The sequence below is a fragment of the Cryptomeria japonica genome, chromosome 4, assembly GCF_030272615.1.
Source record: "Cryptomeria japonica chromosome 4, Sugi_1.0, whole genome shotgun sequence".
Taxonomy (NCBI): domain Eukaryota; kingdom Viridiplantae; phylum Streptophyta; class Pinopsida; order Cupressales; family Cupressaceae; genus Cryptomeria; species Cryptomeria japonica.
In genome coordinates, this window is record NC_081408.1 from 48,912,088 (window position 1) to 48,935,820 (window position 23,733).

The window sequence follows — 23,733 nt, forward strand, 5'->3', positions numbered from 1 at the left end:
CTGCCGATTTGACCTAAAGGACTAAAACCATGCATTTAAACACATAAACGCACTTTTTCAACACACACGCGCTTTTAACTCATAAACGCGCTTATAGACTGCATAAACGCGCCTCTGTAACACAGACGCGCTTTGTAAACACAAACGTGCCTATGCCAGACATAAACGCGACCAGGGAACACAGACGTCCCTGCATGACATAAACGCTATTCAAAAGCACAGACGCTACTACATTTCACAAACGCGTCCGCATTCAACACAAACGCGGTTCCAGGCACAGACGCGCCTGGACCCGACACAGACGCGCCTGTTGGACACAGACGCGCCTGGCGCTGACACAGACGCGGTTGCGCGTTTTTGCACTTTTAAACTACCCTATTTCTAGCGCATTTATTGCTCCTAAACATGCATTAATGACAAAACTTGAAATGCGTGAAAGTACGAGGAGGTTTTCGGGTACTTACTGGCTCTCCTGCATCGGCTGGTCGCTGGAATCGGCGGACACGATCGAATCTATGAACGAATGCCATCGCTGCTGACTGCTGCTGCTCTTTTCTCGCTCTGCACTGTGATCTTCTATGGGTGTGGATGACAATGAGGATGTCTTTTGCCCGTGGTTTATCTTATAGCCTACCCTAGCCCTGCCCTTCATTTTCCCGAGTCAGTATTCTTCATCCTGTGATTTTGTCCCATTATCCAATCAGCCCATTCTTTCCCATCTTTCTTATCGCGAGATTGTCTGCAATCTTTCCAGACTTTTTCATCCAATCTCTCGAGGGGGCATATCATTCCCATCCTGGGGCAACTCTGTATCAGTTCATCTTATCTTCTTTGAAACAACGCGACAAGCCGCATTGTCTCAAAGAGGGGCAAAATGTAGACACCTAAAATTGTCATGTCTAATTAAATAAATATTTTATTTATTTAATTACTTTAGCTTAATTCTTCTATTAATTAAATAAATCTTTATTTATTTAATTAATTCATTTATCCTCTTCTAGCCTTATTTCTCATTTAAATAAATACAGTTATTTATTTAAATTATCCCTTTCCTAAATTAAATAAATATTTAATTTATTTAATTGCCCTACTTCTTCTATTAATTAAATAAATCTTTATTTATTTAATTAATTCATTAACCTTTTCTACACATGACACATGTCATTCATCTCTTATTTCCTACACTACCTACCCCTTTCATTATTTTGGTATTTCTTATACCTACCCTCTAATCCTAGCCGACCTCTCTTTTTACACCTCTCAATCTTAACCCTCCATTTTCTATTGTGTCCTCTATTTAAGGAGATGCTTTCTTCATTACCAAAACCCTAATGACTAATTTTGGAGGACTTGGCTACACTACGATCCTACTTGCAACCACATTCCGTTCTTTGTTGAGCTCTTGTGCATACAAAAATCTGAGAGCAAGCATATCAAACAAGATCAATGGAGATAGGAAGAATGGAGACCAAAAACCCTAGTGGACATGTGATGGTATAATCTTTGTGATTTTTTGAGTTATTTTGCATTGTCTTAGGTTATCTTCATATGTTATGGTGGATCTTTGTTCATTGTTAGGCTAGGGTTTGGTGGTTGAATCCATTTTAGTCTTTCAATATTGTTGTTTATTGCTATCCATTTTCACCATATACACCCATCATATTAAAATAGTCTATGAAACAACAATTAAGATTGTGGCATCACCATTTCGTAGGTCCCACAACCTATTATATTTGGCAAGCTATGAAATGGTGATAAAGATGACAACCTTACAAAGTGTGTCGCTATTTCACTAAAAAGAATGCTAAGGACTTTAGAAGGTCATGATGCAACAATAACCTAATCAAATATCGCTATGTCACAGAAGGGACATGAATAACAAAAAGTTATATTGTGATATAGATATAACAATGCGAAATGATTTTTCTATATCAGGGAAAGCTGAAATAAAAGAAAAGGAGGTGTATCGACATAGTGATAAGTGTCATCGCTATTTCGAAACAATAAAGCAGCATTAATAAAACCTGTTAGCAATATGCGAAAATAAGGAGCAGAAGCAAATTGGTGATGACGTCGATATTATTTTGAAAAGGGTGGCGGAGCTGTAGATGGCATGAAGGAATTAAATGTAGAAAAGACCCCAAAGCTCGCCATTAATGGCTAATTTTGAACTCACTTTTTTCATTCTAAGCTGGAGAAATTGTACAAGTTAAGCTTTGGGATGAGAATGAATAAGTAGGAAGGGCGTGCGATAACTACAAGTAAGTCACTTTCTTGAGCTGCCATATTTATAGAAGCATTTGAATTCTCATTAAAATGCCTAGGACAAAAGAAGAGACTAGGGAAGGGGAAAGCTCTACGAGGGAAGAGGGTACAGAAAAGAAACTGAGGGTATCAAATCTAGCCAAAAGACCTATGCAAAAATCACTATTAAATGTGTTGTCTAACTCAGTAGACACATGAGTGAAAAATATGTTCAAGGATAAAATAAAGGGTTGTAGAGATGCTTTAATTCTTATTTCAAGGAGAGACCTGTTTTGGTATTTCTATAAGAATAAGGATGGGAAAATCCATGTGTCAAATCCCTGGACTTATGATGTTGCAAAATTGATTGTACCGAATATTTTTATGGATATTGAATTAATTCAACTATTGATAGAAAATTACTACCTTGTCACTAGAACTTTTAGAATGCCAAGTGGGAAACCTCTGCTAGTAACTACAAAACCTGCTATTATTGATTGTTTTATGCTTAACAAACAAGCCCTCACCAAAGTCTACCTTAAGAAGTTTGAGATGGACTATAACAAGTTGCATAAGACATTCAGGAAGGATGAAATCTCATCCTAGAAGAGAAGGGGCATTAACAATAAGCATCTGGTAATAAAAAGCAATGAGCCCTTCTTGGTTGATGATTTCCTTCTGTACTTTCAAAAAAATTACTTTGCTTTATACTAGATACTAGGACAAGATGCCAAATATAAGATGCCTATCTCACTAATGTACATGGTAACAAGGATACACAATTTGGAGGTGAACCTCAAATTTAATTTTACCTCTAAGATTGAAAAGAAGATAAATGAGCAGTTGATGCCCTAGAAGGAGAAGAAAAGCACTGACTTCAGTCATTACTCCTTATTGTGTTATTTGATCTTGTTTCAAAACAAGAAAGCTTTCCCTCAAAGATTGAAATTGGGAGTGGTAGATGAGAATGGTAATAGATTACTAGTACAGTTTTGATGTTATTTATGGGATAAAAGGTGTAGGGATGAAGACTATAAGGTCTTTCGTGACTCTTTTGTTGTCACTATCTTCGATGTGTTTAACCACATGGTTGAGAGATTGTTACCTAAAATTAGGAGGGTGTTAAGGTCATTGGTCTATGATCTTGAAAAGGATCATACTCATAATTTTGCAGATTGGTGTTACGTGGGTGAAAATACCATCATTCGAGTATATGGACGCCCCCAAACACCTCATTTATTGCCCATGTTTGTATCAGATAGACTTGCTTTCCTAGAATTCATATGGAAAATAATGTGGCTAGAGAAGGAATTGATTGCACCAAGCAAAAAGGAGGCATTCATGCCTCGCCATGTCACATTTGTAAGTTTTTCCATTGGTTCCAATGTGTTAGAATGAGTGCAAAGTTATATAAAAACCAATTATTTGTTAAAGTCTAACAAAGAAAGAATGTGTGCTCTTGAGAATCACATTGGTTCTATTATTAAGTCAGTTTCGCATGAGGTGATGATAGAAGAGCATCTTATTAGAAACTGCACTTTGTTTGGAGAGATCGTGTAGAGAAGGAAAAATGGCAAATTGTAGAAAGGATAGAAGAAGAAAAGGTATCCCACTTTTCCTAGATTCTATGTTGAAGAAACAAATTAATTGAATAGAGTTGAATTGTGTTTAAATAACTTTGAGAAAATATATGGCAAATCAAATGGCGGTGGATCTCCACCAAAATAGGCCACTGTTCCACCCATACATGATGTGTCACATGATGAGTCTACGGAGGAGGTTTATCCTATTTTCCCTCCTACCAAGAAACAAAGGACAAATGATCTGGACCCCCTTGTACCTTATGATGAATCAAAAGGGGAGGGTGATACTAATGAATTTGCTAGTGCCTTAAGGGCCCTAAGAGGAGAATAAGTCATAGAGCAATCAAAGTTGGTTGACCCACCAAAATATAAAGAAGAGATACATGTCTATGAAGCCCAAGTAATAGAGGGAGTTGGGCCTATTAACACTGTTGATGAGAGGATTGAAATGTCAATGAGGTTCCTAGATAGTGATTAATTCATCCATACCCCGAAATTCAAATATTTCTAGCTAAAGATTAAAATGAAGGAATTTGAGGAAGGAAAGCAAATGAACCTCATGGGTGTGGATGAGTCCAGGCATGAGGAGATCATTAGTCAAAATTTTAAAGAGGTGAAATTTGATGATCTACATGTTACTCCTGAAGAGGCCTAAGAAATTGTTTTGAAAAGCAATATATTAATTGTTCCAGGAATGACTCTGAAACAAATGGTCCTATTAGACAAGGTACAACAATAGGAAGACCCTATTCTAGTTGTAGAATTTGATTCTGATGAAGGGATGAGTAGCATAGGGTACAGCCCTAAAAATGAGATATTGGCAACAAAGATGGGTTGCAAAAACACCAATAAGGTGAAGCTTGTAGATCTAGTGAAAGAAGCAAAAGGAATAGCAATCTTGAAAACCATAAAAGATACCTCTGCATTGGAGGTTGCCACTTTGACTATGCACTTAGCCATGTTCACAAGAGATGTTGTAAAACATATGTAGCAAAGGCTTATTGAAGTAGAATAGGGCCAAAAGGAGATGAATGATGACATCAATAAATGCTTGTTGAAAAGGCCATGTGGAAAGAAAAGGCAAAAGAGAAAGATGATAACCAAAATAAGGCTATTTTTTTACACAAGCATGTTCCTCCTATGCCGATAGATCACAGTAAGGAAAACCAAGGTTGGGAAGAGGAAAAGAAGAAATATGAAAAGTAAATTCATGATTTAAAGGGAATTAATGAAGAGACTCTACAAAAAATACCTGGATAGATGTACAACACCTTTGAACATATATTGGATCATAGATCTAAACTTGTATTGAAAAGTTGGAAGATGTTTATGGAAGTTATGAGGCTCTTTTAAAAATGATGGAAATATTCACAGAGAACGGGCCTAAGTTGGAGGCCCTATCAAAGAGATGGCATCCAACCCACCACACCTTAATTACCTTATGTAGAGTTACACAAAGGGACCCAGATGCTCCTTTAGCAATAAAAGGAACTAAAAAGATGATAGTAAAGATCACTGAGGAGCTTCGATATGTTCAGGGCAAAGAGAAAAAGGTAAGGGAATAGATCGACTCCTTTCACACTTTCCAACATTGAACTATACCATCTATAATAGATAAAGATAGACATATTAAATATTTCAATGACTGGAAAAGTGAATGTTGCCAAATGGTTCCAAGGATCATCTCCCACATGAAGGAAGAAAAGGATACAAGTGTTCAAGGGTTCAATTTATTTCTAGACAGAATCATCACTCTAGACATTGGATTTCAAAATCCATCACTGAGGTTAGGACTATGATAGATAAGAAGTGGAAGGACCACCTCATTAACATGCCTGCTATGCAAAGTTATAAATGGCCCAGTGATTATGAGGTTTATCAGTGGGAAACCAAGTACCTGAAGGTCTCGGAAGATTAATAACAAAGGGGAGCGGATTGGTGAATGAGAAAACCACCCAATTGAAAGTAGAACCTTGCCAGACCCAAGGGTCATGGATTGCTACTTGTACAGTCATAATAACGAGCTTACTTGTATTCACCAATAATGTTTAAACATTGTATTTCATTCCTTTTATGTTGTTACATTTGCTAATGCAAGGATTCAAATGTTTTTATTTAGAACTTTTAGTTATATAAAATTAGTTATGAAAAGGTGCCTTGAAAACGGTTTGAAGCTTGTTGCTTCTCCCCATTTTTATATATAAGGGGGAAACCAAGACCGAAAGAAGATAAGATTAGCATATAGAAAATATAAAAAAGAATAGGAGAATACTGCACAAATTTTGTACCCCATTTTAGTGGTGAAATATAATAAAAGGATCTGAAGTTTTTGGCTTAGTTGTTTGTTGATTTTGAAGATAGAATATTATGTGATTGCCTCCAATTTCTTTCTTTCATACATGTTTAAATCAAACTACTAAGGGTAATTTTGATTTATCAAAGCAGCTATTACTGTTTTGTGCAATTTAATTGATTGAATTTTGTCAAGCATAATTAAACTCCATTTGGTCAAATTGCAACAGTTTGAAGGAAGTAATTGGATTAAGAAGAAGAGTCCTACAATATCACATTTTTACATGTTTATATAAAATATACACTTTGATGCCAAATAGCTTAAAAAATAATCAGAAATTGGATTTAATAACTCTATAGCCTTGAAGGAGGCACTAATCACTATTATTTAAAATAATTTTATCTGGAAATTTAGTTTCCTTTATTTATTCAAGAAGATATAGTAGAAGTAAAAGTAGCAAGGTATTAGGTATTCTCTTCAAGTATATGTGTTGTACTAAGTGAAATTGAAACAAGGATTTGAATTGAAGTTATAAATTCGTTAAATATAAGGTAAACCCGCCAAGGTCTTGCAGAGCCTAAATTGTAGAAGATATATTCTTTTAGAAGAATCTTGTTTGTTGGTCAAAGCAGTTGGTAAACCTAATCATAGAACTTAGCACACTCTTAGGGTTTTTCCAATTTGTTGATTTGGGAACCAACGGGATCAACTTACTAATGTGTGATGACTCGTATTTTCCATGACTTCATTCATAAAATTTGATAATATTTGTAGACACCTAAAATTGTCCTGTCTAATTAAATAAATATTTTTATTTATTTAATTATTTAAGCCTAATTCTTCTATTAATTAAATATTTATTTATTTATTTATTTAATTCATTAATCTTCTTCTAAGTTTTTCCTCATTTAAATAAATACTTTTTATTTATTTAAATAGTCATTTTCCTAAATTAAATAAATACTTTATTTATTTAATTGATCCCATTTTCTCTATTAATTAAATAAATCTTTATTTATTTAATTATTTCATTAGCCTTTTCTACCCATGACACAAGTCATTCATCTCTTAATTCCTACACTACCTACCCCCTTTATTATTTTCTTATTTCTTCTACCTACCCTTTAATCCTAGCCAACCATTTATCTTTTACACCCCATAATCTTATCCCTCCATTTTTTATAGTGTCTTCTATATAAGGAGATCCTTCTTTCATTATCAATTCCTCATGAGCATTCTAATTGTCTAATCAATCTTATGCAATCAAGCCTTTTTGTGATCAAGCTATCAACCATATTTCTGTTATTTGTTGAGCTCTTGTGCACACATAAAATCTGAGAGCAAATATATCAAGCAAGATCAATGGAGATAGGAAGAATGGAGATTCAAACCCTAATAGACATGTGATGGTATAATCTTTTTTATTTTGTTGATTTGCATTGTCTTAGGTAATCTTCATATGTTATGGTGGATCTTTTTTGTTGTTAGGCTACGGTTTTGTGGTTGAATTTATTTATTCTTTCAATATTGTTGTTTCCATTATCCACTTTTCACCATACACATTCTGGCACGCCCGGTGGGACTCTTATCCTTTTGCATTTAACATTTTTAGTTGCAAGTGTTGTGATTTTAAAGTTGCAGATCTGACATTTTCTAACAACATTTTGACTTTTTGTGTCTACACCTTCTGGAACCACGTATTTTGTTTTTCTGTCGCGTTTGTGCGCTCTTGAATCGCGTCTATATCCCAAAAATATTTTTCATTTTCTGGATTGCAATATTTGATTATAGGCATGTCTGTGGGCGATTTAACCGCATTTGGGAAATATAGTCACGTCTGTGATCCTTTTAACCACATCTATGTTCTGCAGGATTTTCTGGTTTGCATTTTTTGCAGAAACGCGTCTGTGAGGTGTTAAAACGCATCTGTGTTCCAAAACCGTGTCTGTGGTTGGCAGAATCATGTCTGTGTTTGGTTTGCATTTTTTTTTTTTTCTTCATTTAGGGTTTCATTTCGGCATTTTGTCATGCATTTAATGTTTCAGATCTCGTTTATTTCAGCTAATATCTTGTGATCTAACTAATAAACTGGTACAGTTTGTCTTTGAAAGTGAATCATGTGTCGAAGGCCCCTAATTTTTACAAAGTGTTTTGGGATTTTGTTAAAATAAACCTAACTTGTTTGCTTGCAAAAAGGGGTAATCATTTGAAACAACCCAAACTACTAACAAATCTTTATTGCAGGACCTCAGCAAGGGTTTTTCTTTTGATTTTCATAGACTAGCAAACACTTCAATTGGTGCAATAAAATTGAACCAGTGTCTTTTGTGTCTCGAGCAATAGGCTCTTTTGTGTTTATCTTTAAAGGCCCTGCCTCCCCATGTGGTCACTAGGACTACTAGTGATGAGGGAACGACCCAAGTGGTAGCGAGGCAAACCCCCCTCTTCCGAACCACTATAAATAATTGTATCCATGGTGAAAGCCATGGGTAACGGGTGTTGATTAGTTCATAGCAACACTATGTCTCCTGTTTGATCAAATTTATTTGATCAATAGTAGGGCGTAACCCTACCGACTAGGAGCCTTCTGTATTTACAAAGCTGAAAGTGTCGCATGTATGGCCACACTAGCGGATGCCCTTACTAGCACCTTTTTATTTTAGAAATCCAAAATCCTTCTACTTGTTAGGGCAGGAGGTCAAACCTCTGGAACGGACCACACACATACGATTCTTAGTAGAGGTACAAAGTTCACCACGGGGAGTTTTCATGGGGACTGGTGCTTAGTTGCCTTGGAGAAGTGAGTGTCGAGGGTGGAGCCAATGGGGTCAAGCACTTAAGTATCCACTTTGAATAGCGTAGCCTCAATGGAAACCCCATGTGGGATCAACAACTATTATCCTGGCCAACCATAGGAATTGTGCTTGTCTTCTTTTAAACATTCAAACATTCAAGACCAAACATCAAAACATTGTGTCTGCAAGTGTATGCAAAACATTTTTACATCAAACAACACACTTTCTTTCAAGTCATTTTGAGTCTAAAAACATGCAAACATAGAGTCCTCATTACTATTGTGTCCTCTTGTCACGAAAAATGGTCAAAAATTCAGATTTGGTCACAACAACAACTTCACAAATTGGGAAAATTGCACTCAGGTTTTCTAAACGCGTTTGTGTCTGCCAGAAACACGTCTATGTACTATAACCGTGTTTGTGTCATAGTAGCAAACTGTATTCACAAGATTCTCATAAACACGTTTGTGTAGTATCTAGTCAAGTCTGTGTTGGGTAACCGCATCTGTGAAGTATACAGGCGTGTCTATGTTCAAGTATTGAAAAAATTTACAATCCAGCAAACAAGAGCAATTAGTTTCAGAATTCTTGAGCTTCCTATGTTATTTCTCCGGGTTTTCATCTAGCATTAAACCTATCTTTGGGTCTCACAAGGTTCATCATTGCTATACACATTGCATTACATTCACATTTGTCTAAACTTGAGTCAAAAGGTCACTTGCTTATCCTCATCTTTCTTTGTCAACACAATACATACAACAACATTTTGCTAAGTGGTCCCTCTTCAAGGTCTATCGCCTTTGGGTCTCATTTGGTCTTACTTGGAGTCAAGGTCAACTTACCTCATCAAGAGATTATTCATCTCTTTAGAAGTCACACCTACTCTACTACATACATACTTGGTCTTACACTTTGGACATTGCAAGTACACCTTGGATTCATTTACATTCCACCCAACTCTTGGTCTTCCATACTATTTCCATTTTTATCTAGTCTCACATATGTTGGTCAAGACCTAGTTCATGGTTGAAACTCATTCCCAAAAATCTAGGAGGGAAGCTAAAGAGGCTCAAGAGTCTGCAAACATGAGTGGCTATGAGTACGACAATGATATCTTTTTCAATTCTGATCATACCACATTACCTGGCATAGACATCTATAGAAACATTCATAATGTTGAGAACATGGATGACATAAACAACAATGATGCACAAAATGACAATGTCGACAATGTTTCAGTATACTCGGCAGAGGTGGGAGATGCAATCATGGATGTATATACCTAAAAATGGTCTAAAGATAATTATTTAAATAAGCAATTATTTAATTAATCCCTCTTCCCAATTTAATTGAATTCATTAGTAATTTGATTAAATTCTTCCATTCATCTGCTTATTAATAAATCTAAGGATTTATTTAATAGGTTCATTTCAATAGTCCCCTTTGATTAATTAATCTAAGTTGATTAATCCCTCCCCATTAAATTCATTTCTTCTAATCCCTTAATTTTTTAAAACAAATCAATTTGTGAGTTTGTTGAAAGTTAATTAGCCTTTTCCTATTATTTGAATTTTAAATTCAAATTAGCCACATGCCTCCTAACTTTTAACCACCTAACCTAACCATCCCCTTACCTAACCGATTCCACCTAACCCTAGGTCTAACTAACCCTATCCTCTTGGACATCCTAACTTACTTATCCTAACCTCCTATGGGTTGGATATTCTCCCCTTGAGACACATGTCTCCTCCCTTGGACACTTGCCCTCTTATGAGCAAGGCTCCTTGACACTTGTCACCACAAAGATGACAAGTGTCCCTCCTTCCAACCTCTTTTCCAACCTCCTCCAATTTCACCCTCGATATCTTCAAACTCAATCTTGACCGTTGATTCCTGCCACCTTACCTCTGGCCTTGGAAATCCTATAAATATCCCCCATTTTGGAGCACAAAGGATCACATCTCATATCATTTTAGGCATTGTTACTATAGGCACATCCATTCTAGCATATCATTTAAGCATTGTTATTGTAGGCAATTGCATCTTATACCTAGCTTAATTTGATCATTTTCTAGCATAATTGTTGAATCATGTAGCTTAATCAATCTCTATTCTAGCTTAATTGTATCATCACCATAACTTAATCATGTATATTATTAGCTTAATTATCCTCTTGGATCAATCTAGCATAATCAATCTCATATAGCTTGTATATCTTATCATTTTAAATCATTCGTCTAGGTGTAGTCAAGTCACTGTGATTGCTTATCCAGATCTGAGATAAAATCCACACTCGCATCTCTTAGGAGGTGATAGGTCACCTTGTCATGGTTTATCTTTCATTTGATTTCAATTTTCTAACCATGCTTGTAATGATCTATTGAGTGTTTGTGTTGCAACTGCAGGTACCCTACTTCACACACACAACATTTTGGCGCCCACCGTGGGGCAGGAAATATAATTTCTTGGCCTCTCTCATCATGAAATCTTTAATCTCACGGGTTTTTGGTTGGGCCTATTTTAGAATCTCGTATTAGTACCTTTACAGTATCGTACAAGTTTCTTTATGCACTCGTATGAGTATGTGAGAATACTTGTACGAGTTTCTGCTTCTGGGTTTTCAAAACAGATTGCATTTTAGGGTTTTTATGCTTTAATTTGGCTATTACTAATGCTAACCTTGGTCTGTTTGTGAGTTTTCTAGCAGCCTAACTGGTTTTTGCAGGACGATTGTCAAAGATTACGCTTGCCAAAGCTTCATTTCATCAAAAACAACATGAATACTAACATATCTATTTTGCAGGTTGCCTAAGGAAAATCAACAAGACTTTGTGTATTCTTAATTTTTCTAGGCACACTTATTTTGCTAATGGTAAATGAACATCTTGTTTTCTATGCTTGAGAAGTTATCTAAAAGGTAGGAGATTATGCTCTTGTCCATTTGGACAATCGGAAATCCCAACCCTTGAAGTGCTTCTATGTTTGAGATTTGATTACCTTTACCGGGCATGTCATGGAGGGAAAAAGTAATCACCCTATGAGAACGACCCAAGTGAGTACAACTAAACCTAAGATTTCCAACTCACTCTAAAAAATAGGCCTCTCGGGATTAAAGTCTCAGAGGATGGGATTATTTGAGTTTTCTCTTTTGAGATCTCTCATATCGTACATTTAGTAGGACCTCACGGTCTCAATTACGCTTGCGTGAGTACTTCTTGTTTCACTACCTTGTTGGGCTATAGGCCTCAATCGTGCTTGTGCGACTGCAAGGGGTAATTCAAAATGGAAATCCTTACTATGAACCCTAATATAGAAGCTACCTGATTCACCTCTAAAAGGGGGATAATCTTTGTGCAAGAGAGATAGTAACTCTCCCAAGACACTTGCCATATTGTACCCCCATTAGCGTTTGGAGTCGGATAATACGACATTGAGAATCCATTGCGTGAGACTTAGCGGTCATATTTTGATTAGCTATTGGGTGTGTACCTAAGTTTGCAAGCAAAGGTTTTCTCTCTCAGCCAACTTCCTTAGGATTCAGACATCTAAAACTGGAAAAAATAATCAAAACATCAAACCTCATTGATAAAAAATTTGTCCAAGTAAAAATTTTGTCTCTGTTCTGTCCTCAGTCGTACAAGCTTTGTAGTTTGTCGTACGAGAAATCTAGTTTATCGTCTGGTTCTGTGGGAATTTTCGTATGAGTCAGAATAGCATAAGATTTTTAGTAATCTTTTGTCGTCTGGTTCTGTGAGAAGTGTCGTACAAGTTTAGGCCTTTGTCGTGCGATATTTCTAGTTTATCGTATGAGTATGTCTAAATTGTCACATCTGTCATGTTTTCTTGGTCAATTTACAGTGAGCATAAAAACCTGATATATGTCATTATGTGCTTAGGTTGTCTTATTGGTTCGCTCGGTCAAGTTATCTTCTATCAAATCGGATTCTAGAACTAGACACCTCAAGATTTTAAAGTATTCACCTTCAACAAGTTCAAGATCTAACATCTCAAAGTGCATTATCACCCTCTTTGATAAAATGATCACTCAAAACATAGTTTCTCATTGGGATCTATCATCCTTTATCACAAAACTACAACGTTTGGTCAAGATAACCTTGTCCCATATCGTAGGATATATCGATCCTATTGGACTTGATTTTATCAAAATCATCATCATTGCACTCCAAAAATCGAAGATCAAAAAACTTGCAAACTTTCAAACACTTTATTATCTTTTTATGTCATTCCACTCTATCATATCTACATTGACATTTGGTCACTTATCAAAACACCTTCTAGACAATTGGATCTTTGCACAACATTCAACACACATGTATTCTCATTTTAACTAGAGCGAAGAGGCGTAAGATCGCATAAACTAAAATAGAAACATTCGAAATAGCTGAAGATTATAGAAACATGGCATACCAAAGAAAATTACAAGACGAAGACATAACAAGTCAACATGTCAGAGAAATCAAACAAATCAAAAATCAAAAGCCAACTATGTCAAAACCTCACAAGGATTCAAATGCATCTCCAAAGAAAGGTGGCTCTTTTATGAAACTCTTAAAGAGATCCCTAAAGGATTTTGCTAAGGAAGATCACAATCACACACCTATGTCTAGCAATGGCTCATCCCCCATAAGCAAATTGACTCTCCAAAGGCATCTATTCCTACACCTCTTAAAAACTTGCAATAATCTTCCATAGCATCCTCACCAAACAATATACCCCAGAATGAAGTTTCCTAAGGAATATCCATAATGGCCATCAAACCTATTTCAGAGGATCATATTCAAATCACATCTCCTTCATGTCCAAGCATTGATACCTTGCAACATCCCCATAACGCTCCCTTACAAATTGAAGTCCTCATTCATAGAATGTTCGTTAAACGTGTCCTAATAAATGGGGGATTTGGCTTAAACATTTGCTCATTGAGTCTCATTATTCTGAAGATGCAGTTGATCCCTGAAAAAAGATCACCATCAAAGCATATGATGAAGAAGAGGGTTCCTCTAAAGGAATTGTGGTATTACCCATCAGAGTTGAACCTTTACAAAAAGACACAGCATACCAAGTTCTAGACTTGGATTTATCATACAAAATACTCTTGGGAAGACCATGGATACATGACATACAAGTTGCTCCATTAACATATCATCATTTGCTAACATTTCCATACAATGGGGAGGAAATCACAATCTCAGCAGACTCAAATCCATTATAGTATTGTAGTAATCTGAAACCGGCTCAAGTGGTTATTGTTCCACATAACAGGGAGGCATTGTCTTCAAGCACACAATCTCAGGGAAAATCATTTGCCTCAATCTTTTCAAGCATGGGAAAACAAATACAACTAAGAGATCTAGGGAATGGAGAATATTCACTATCACATATACCACTTTCTCCCAAGTCTTATGAAAAACCATCAAACTCTACACAACAACCCATTGTGAAAAATATTCCTATATTTCATGGAGCATTTATTAGTGTTGGGACATTATCAGAGAAAATAGAAGACAAAGATGTGCTACAAACAAAGAAGAGAAAAGAAGGCATCTCAGAACCTATACAACCTCATACTTAGCAGGCTATAAACAAATTAGACTTAGGGTATGGACAAATTACTCTACATGAAGACACATCTTCTAGGCAACAAAAAGATGAATATGATATCAAACATGAGAAATTTGAAATTGAAAGGGAAGAAGAAGATGTAGGTGTCGATGTAGTTCATGTGTATTCAAAACAAACATTAGGAACTACCCCACTTGAATCAGGATCACATTCGGTTGACTTGGACTTAATCAAGGACGATCAAGAGCTACTTGAAAGAGGTCATTCTGATGAGAGTATCATTCTAGACATTGAAACGCATGTTGAAAGCTCTGACATCTCTATCATGGCCCCTAATATCTTTGAAACTATTCAACATGAGGATCCTTTATCCATAATCCATCCTGAACCTATGGACTGGGAAAATGAAATACATACTAAAATTGATACCTTTCCTAATGACCATGCCATATCCTTATATATTAATTCAATCCAACCCACAACAACTTCCACTAGATATTGCAACAACGCATCTTTGAATCAAGTGGGTGCCAAATCTCCTAGCCACAAAAGTGAAAATAAAGAAAACAATATCAGGTCTACTGCTGAAAACCATTTATTGGCAACATTAGACCACAAAAAGGTAAAAAGAAAGATGCATCTAATGGTGAAAACCTCCTCAAGGCACCGGAAGATGGGAGATTTGACACCTTACCTGAATTTTATCAAGAGAGGTCATCTATCCTGATAGAACCGACAAAGGAAGTTAACATTGGCACAACTGATCTATATTCAACAACTTCTATATGAGAACTAGAAAGGCAAAAATATTTGGAACTCTTCAAAAGGAGGCAAATCAAAAGATGGTCATATGCAGACATTCAAGGGTTTGATCTAGATCTTATAATACATCACCCGAATATCAGTCCAGGAGAAGGCATCAATAATGGAACACAACATGGATCGGGAGCAAGCATTCTATTCATCACACCACAAGGTCATACAATTCCAAAAGTGTACAAATTAAGCTTTCCATATACCAATAACACAACAGAATATGAAGATTTGGTCACAGGTACCAAAATGACCATAGAATGGAACATTACACAACTTCAGGTCTTTGGAGACTCTCGTCTCATCATCAATCAAATCAATGAAGATTATCAAACAAAGGATGAAAAGTTAATTCCTTATAAGAAAATGGTTGATGATGTCGAGAAATACTTTGTCAAAATAACTTTTCAATAGATTCCAAGGAATGACAACAAAGCAACAGATTCCATGGCAACAGTTGCTTCTCTACTTCAAACAAAGGAAAATCAAGAGCGTTACAAATTCCTGGTGGAAGAGTTGTTTTACCCTGCTCATAATTGTCTTGATTCCCAAACTATCTGTCACCTTCTTAGGCATGATTCCTCCCACTATGGCCAAACCTACACATACCTAAAAGATAATATCCTCCCTCCTGACTTCTCAAAGAACCAAAAGAGAAACTTTATTCGTCAATCCTCCCATTATACTCTCATCGCAGATACCCTTTTTAAACAAGGTTTGGACGGTACTCTTTTAAGATGTCTCGAGCAAGAAGAATCTGAGAAGACCTTGAATGAAGTCCATAACGGCATTTTTGGCACTCATTCATGTGGTCTTACCTTTTTGAAAAAAACTCATACGCTTGGGCTATTATTGGCCAACTATGGAACGAGATTCTTTTCAGATAGCTAAAACATGCAAACAATGTCAGATCCATGGAAATTTAATTCATGTACCAGCACAAGAACTTCATGCTTTGGCAAAATCTTGGCCTTTATGCCAATGGATACTTGATTTAGTAGGAAAGATGCATCCCCCTTCATCCAATGGTCACAAATTCATCCTTGTAGCTACAGAATATTTCAAAAAATGGATTGAGGCAGAACCTCTCATCAATATCACAGGAAAACAAATTATTGCATTTATCTTGAACTACATCATCTACCACTATGGCATACCCATGACCATTATCACTAATAATGGGTGATCGTTCAAGAATCAGGATGTACAAAAGCTATGTGAGAAATTCAAGATCCAACACAAATTTTTCACACCTTACTATCCACAAGGGAATGGACAAGTAGAAGCATCAAACAAAAGTATTCTAAAAATACTCAAAAAGACAGTAAATGATGCGGGCAGAGATTAGCATATTCAATTGAACGCTTCTTTATGGGCCTACTGTACCAGTATCCACACACCAACAGGTGCCACACCTTTCTCTCTTGTCTACTGAGCAGAAGAAATATTGTCAATAGAAGTAGATATACCTTCTCTACGAGTATCATTAAAAGGCCTTATCCCAGATGAAGAACAACGAATATCTATACTGCAAGAGTTAGAATTGATCCATGAATGAAGACAAAATGCCTTTGATCATTTAAAGGTATATCAACAAAGAATGTGTCACAGTTACAATCACAACATCAAACCATGAGCCTTTCAAGTTGGAGAAATAGTACTAAGGGAAAATCCACGCAACCAGGCAAATCGGGAAAAAAAAGGGAAGTTTGAACCAAACTAGTTGGGTCCGTTTGTGCTCACAATAGTATTTGGATCAAGAGCATATCAGCTATCAACACAGGACAGAGATCAACTCGAAAAACCCATCATTAGCATGCATCTAAAGAATTTTTATGTCTAAAAAATCAAAAACAGTGGAAAAACAGAAAAATCCAACAACAGTGAAAAAGCAAAAAAATTCAAAAAAAGTGGAAAAGCAAAAAAAATCAAAAACAACGAAAACAGCTAAAATAAACAAAAAAAAATCAAATATGAGAAAAAGTGCAATAAAAATAGATGGTGAAAACCTGGCAACAGGCGCTATCTGTCAGCTAGCTCTTGCATCTATTAGTTCATGCATCCTTCCGCTTGCATTCATCTTCCATCAGCATTGTTCATATCCATAATAAGCCTTTATACATACGCAGACATCACAGCTACTTTCTCACCATGGTTTGGATCATTGGGTATATCATAATGAGTTTGCTTTTAGGCTTGGGGCAAAATCTTGCACCCAACTGGGGGCAAAAAAATTTGATTGTTTTGAGCTTAATCAAACAGGTAGAGCAACATTTAGACAACTCTTGTCAAGCGAAAACTGAGACACATCCAACGTTGAACACAAGATCAAATTATCAACCATCAAACTATCACATGCTAGTCTAAGCACGACACACACTTTTCAATGGATGATATCTTTCGGATAATGATTTTAACACTTTGGTTTAATTTTTATATATCTTGATTTTCACTATCACGATTTCTGAGTGACTCCAGGATGTCTTGGACTAGAGGAACAAGGAAGGAACAATATATTTTTTTTGGTCAGTTGTTTGTAAATTAATCATTAATATGTGCAAATTTGTATTAGGACATGATCATCGGAGTATCAATGAAGATATTTCCGATTTGTGTATAGAAATGGTTAATACTGCCTATTTATGAAAGCAACACTCAGGTCATCTTGGTTTAATTATACCTCGATGCTTGTGCTAACTTGCAATATCAAAATCTAGGAAAGTAGTGCTCAGGTCATCATGGTTTAATTATACCATCGATGTTTGCACTCACTTCCCATATTTAAAAAAAAAACTCAATGATGACAAAATGCAATAACCCAGTGACTGGTCCGATCGCAGCATTGCATTTCATTTGCATTTAGCTTGTACTTCATTCTTGCATAGTATCCCACAAGATCATCTTATTCAAAGCCAAATCTAACACATGAATCATCAATATCTCATCATAGGTGTATACATAATCATAACGATGACTCATCTCTCTCCAAATGTTGTCGACCCAAAGAGAATCTTATGTTATCCCCCAAATATATCGACATCAGCAAATTTGAATCTTCCTGCAACATGATATCAACAAAATGTCAATTCTTTATCCAATCAAGCTTATCACTTCTATCAATCGATCTCATCTGATCCATTCTATCATGTCTTATACAAGATGAATCCTCCCTGGAACCAGATGTTTTGATCAAGTCTAATATAGGATATATCATTCCTGAAATCAGATGCTTTGATCATCTTTGTCTTATACAAGAGTTGTCATTCCTGAAACTAGACTAGATCTCAATCTTATCAATCTAATCAATCTTATCCATTCAATCAAGCTCTATCAATCATCACATCAAGAATCGTATCATTGTGATCGAAGAACTCGTACTTTGATCAATCAACGTTGCAGAAATCACATCATCTAATTGGGAAATCAATTTCGTAAAGATCCAAACACTCCAAAGGTCAATTATCTCAATTGATCTCTCGAGGGGGCATCATTTTACCGCAATTTATCAATCAATGGTCAGGGCATCCTATCAAACCGATATCACATCATTATCATCAAAATGAGATCATTCTTTGAATCAATGCATCATTACACCTTGCTTCAAAGAGGGGAAAAATGTATACACCTAAAAATGGTCTGAAGATAATTAGTTAAATAAACAATTATTTAATTAATTCCCCTTCCCAATTTAATTGAATTCATTAGCAATTTGATTAAATTCTTCCATTCATCTGCTTATTAATAAATCTAAGGATTTATTTAATAGGTTCATTTCAATAGTCCCCTTTGATTAATTAATATAAATTGATTAATCCCTCCCCATTAAATTCATTTCTTCTAATCCCTTAAGTAGTTAAAAGTTTGTTGAAAGTTAATTAGCCTTTTCCTATTATTTGAATTTTTAAATTCAAATTAGCCACATGCCTCCTAACTTCTAACCACCTAACCTAAGCATCCCCTAACCTAACTCATTCCACCTAACCCTGGGTCTAACTAACCCTATCCTCTTGCACATCCTAACTTCCTTATCCTAACCTCCTATGGGTTGGATATTCTCCCCTTGAGACACATAGTACTTAGGCCACATGTCTCCTCCCTTGGACACTTGCCCTCTTATGAGCAAGGCTCCTTGACACTTGTTACCACAGAGATGACAAGTGTCCCTCCCTCCAACCTCTTTTCCAACCTCCTCCAATTTCACCCTTGATATCTTCAGACTCAATCTTGACCGTTGATTTCTGCCACCTCACCTCTGGCCTTGGAAATCCTATAAATATCCCCCATTTTGGAGCACAAAGGATCCCATCTCATATCATTTTAGGCATTGCTACTATAGGCACATCCATTCTAGAATATCATTTAAGCATTGTTATTGTAGGCAATTGCATCTTAGACCTAGCTTAATTTGATCATTTTCTAGCATAATTTTTGAATCATGTAGCTTAATCAATCTCTATTCTAGCTCAATTGTATCATCATCATAGCTTAATCATGCATATCATTAGCTTAATTAGCCTCTTGGATCAATCTAGAATAATCAATCTCATATAGCTTGTATATCCTATCATTTTAAATCCTTCATCTAGGTGTAGTCAAGTCACTAGGATTGCTTATCTAGATCTGAGAGAAAATCCACACTTGCATCTCTTAGGAGGCGATAGGTCGCTTTATCATGGTTTATCTTTCATTTGATTTCAATTTTCTAACCATGCTTGTAATGATCTATTGAGTGTTTGTGTTGTAGCTGCAGGTACCCTACTTCACACACACGACAATGGATCCTCATTTCAACAAGATGATATAAGAAATCATGAGAAGAGATAGACAATATTTCCGACAAGTGATGGCACAAAGTGGAGCTAAGATACCTCATGATTTTGACATGTCCCAAATAGTAGAAAATTGACTTACTCAAGAAAGTCAAGTCAACATGGATCAAAGGAGACCTAATAGTGGAGGTAATAGAGGACCACATGTCGTGCCTGAGTCACCATCGTCCTTGTTTCAAAAACATCAGATCCCAAATACACATGGTCAAGCTTATGATACTCACGAAAGAACATCTCATGAACAACTCCGTCGACAAAGACCTTTATGGAAATCTTATGTGGATAAATACACTCAATCGCATACCAATACTAAGAACCAAACTCAAAAGAAATTGGATATCCAGAGGCATGTTTAAAATTTGGACACAAGAAAACCTCGTGTCAAATTTGGGGGCAATACACAACAGCAAAATCATGATGTGCCTTATGACCCTATATCAAGTGGTCCCTACACGCATTACCATTATAGACCTCCTCCATATGAACATGCTTACGATCAATACCATTAGTATATGCAGTATCCTCCTCCTCCACCCCGTGGCTCAAGCATGGGACATGGTCCAAGAAGTTGGTCTCCACCCAAAAACAATTTGGAACAGTAGATAAAGGACTTACAAAAGAAGATGGAGGACATCAATACACCAAAACCAGCTTACACAATGAGAGATATATGTCCCTATCCATTTGATAAAAGCATTCCAATGCCTCCATTTCCTACACACTTCGTAACACCAAAGTTTGATAGGTACAGAAGCAAAGGGGACCCTAAGGCACATATAAGACAATTTTTCACAGCTTGCATTGAGGTAGCATTAGAAGAAATGTACTTGATGAGATTGTTCCCACAAAGCTTAGGTGAACAAGCTATGGAATGGTTCTCCCAACTTCCACCTAGAATTAAGTCATGGGGTGATCTAGTTGAAGCTTTTAGCCAAGATTTGGCATATAACATAGAGACAGATATATCAGTTGCCACTTTATGCAATACCAAATAGAAAGATGGGGAGTCATTTTCATCATTCTTATAAAGATGGAGGAATTTAGCCAACAGATGCTCTTGCCAAATTCCACAAAAACAAATGGTAGAGATGTTTACACAGAATGTCAACAGAGAAATTGGTTGACTTGAGGAAAGCTTGTTTGTCTACTTTCAAGGACGTCATTGAGAAAGGCTTAGCAATAGAGAAGTTCTTAATTGAGCAAGGAATCGTCAAAATATTCAAAGAAAATAAAGGGGATTTTAAAGAAAAGGACAAGCCACGATTTTGGAAAAAGAACAAAAGCACAGTAAATGATGGCATTGTTGATGCTAACATAGTGAGACCAAAAATCATTCTTTCAGGATCAAGTTCTTCTACAAACAACCAAGTAAATACTCAAGCAACTTCAAAACCACGAAGGAAATACACCCCATTGGGAGAACCACTTGAGTCAGCTATTAGGAAGCTAGTGTCAAACAAGATAATAACAAATCCAGACAATCCTCCATATGAACCAAAAATCAAACCAAATTGGTGGAATGATGATGACTATTGCAAATATCACAAGAGAAAGGGACATAAAACAAGAAATTGTCATCGTTTGAAGAACATTATACAGGATCTTATTGATAGAGGTGACATTGAGATCGAGGGACATACATCCAATCAAGAACATGAGATGTTTAAGGAACCATTCCCTAAACATGACAAGGGAAAAGCCAAAGTCACAAATGATCAAGCCAACTATACCAAAGTCTCTTATGATTATGATTCAACCGTTAACCACATTTCCATGAACAACTATGTTTCTAATATTATCATAAAGGACAAAACGCCTAAAAGTTCTACCCAAGGAGCCAAAGTTGTCCTAAAAGGCATTGGAACTTCTTCTAAATCTACCTCTGAATGTAATGTCATAACTCCTCGAGGTAAGGTCACCTTTCAAGGTGCTCCAGCTAAAACCACCATTTCCTCATTGGTCAAAACTGAGTATGACCTAATAGAACATTTTGGGAAGACACCCGCTCTTATCTTAATCCTAGAACTGTTGTGTATCTCTCCTTCGCAAAAAAAAGCCATACTTGACAAAGTCCTAAGAGAAACCTCTATACCCACTAATTTGAACGTGGACCAATTTTAAGCCATGGTAGGATACCTTTCCATTCCACATTCCCTTACATTCACCAAAGCTGACGATGCCTCTGTAAGCCAACCGCATAATGCACCTTTACACATTGAACACTTCTTACACAAACACCGAATATAACGAGTTCTGATAGATGGAGGATCCGGTCTCAATATATGTACTTTGAACACAATATTACAATTGGGATATTCAGATAAAGTTGTGAATGCTACTAACAAAATTACCATCAAGGCATATGATGACGAAGAGCGTTCATCTAAAGGCACAGTCACCTTACCTCTCAGAATTGGGCCATTTACGAAGGATGTGGTTTGTCAAGTCCTAGACCTCGATCTCACATACAATATATTACTAGGACGTTTGTGGATTCATGAGATGAGAGCAATACCATCTACGTACCATCAATGCATTAAGTTTCCTCATAATGGAGTTGAAGTAACAGTTAATGGTGATCCTAATCCATTTATATACTACAATAATTTGAGGCCAAAAGCTGAGACAATAATTCCAATTAATAGAGAGGCAATCCCATCATTTGCATATATTTATCCTGATTCGCTAAAACCTTCAACATCAAAACAAGGTGAGATTAAAGGGAAATATCAGGATAAAGGCATGGGTGAATACACTCTAAATTAAACCATGTACTTGAGGCAAGTTATGGACTCACCGAAATATGACCACATCCTTCTAAATGGGTATCTATCATTACACTAAAATGGGATCCTACTATATTCCAAAAGTAGGGTGAGATGGAAGAAGAGGACTTATACAAAATGCTTCACAGAGACCCTAAAGACAATACACAAGATCACATCAAGATACCATGCAAAAAATATGGCAAAGGATTCACAATCCTACAAAAGTTTGGGTACGATGGTAAAGGTCCTCTTGGCTTAAGAAAAGAAAGTATCACTCAACCTTTGCTACTAGAATTGACATTTAAAAATCAGCGCTCAAAAGGGCTTGGTTTCATACCTTTCAAGATAAACACTCACCAATTTGAAGAAGCATTGCAAATCAGAAATTCCAATGATCAACAAGAAAGCCGCTATTCCATCGACTCTAATGAATGGGAATGGGGTTCAGAAAAATCATCCAATGATGATGAGCTCATCAAAAAATTCAGAGAACTAGTTGAACCCACAGAAGAAGAGGAATTTTATAGAAAATTCAAAGTTAGTCAAGAAAAAATCCCTGAGGACCCCAAACAGTCTTTGTTTTTAGGTTCTAGGTTGAAATCACAAAGAGTGAGGACTCCCATTGCTAAATGTGCTTTTAGTAATGACAATTTGGACTCATTCACAATCGAGACAGATGAGGAGAGTGCTAGCGATGACCTCGACAATTGCCTTGATATACCTGAAGATAATTGTATCTTCATCCTTACTCCCACTGAATTTGAAAACATTGATGGCCTTCCCCTCGTTCACCAACAACTTATTGATTGGGACTATGAAGGACCT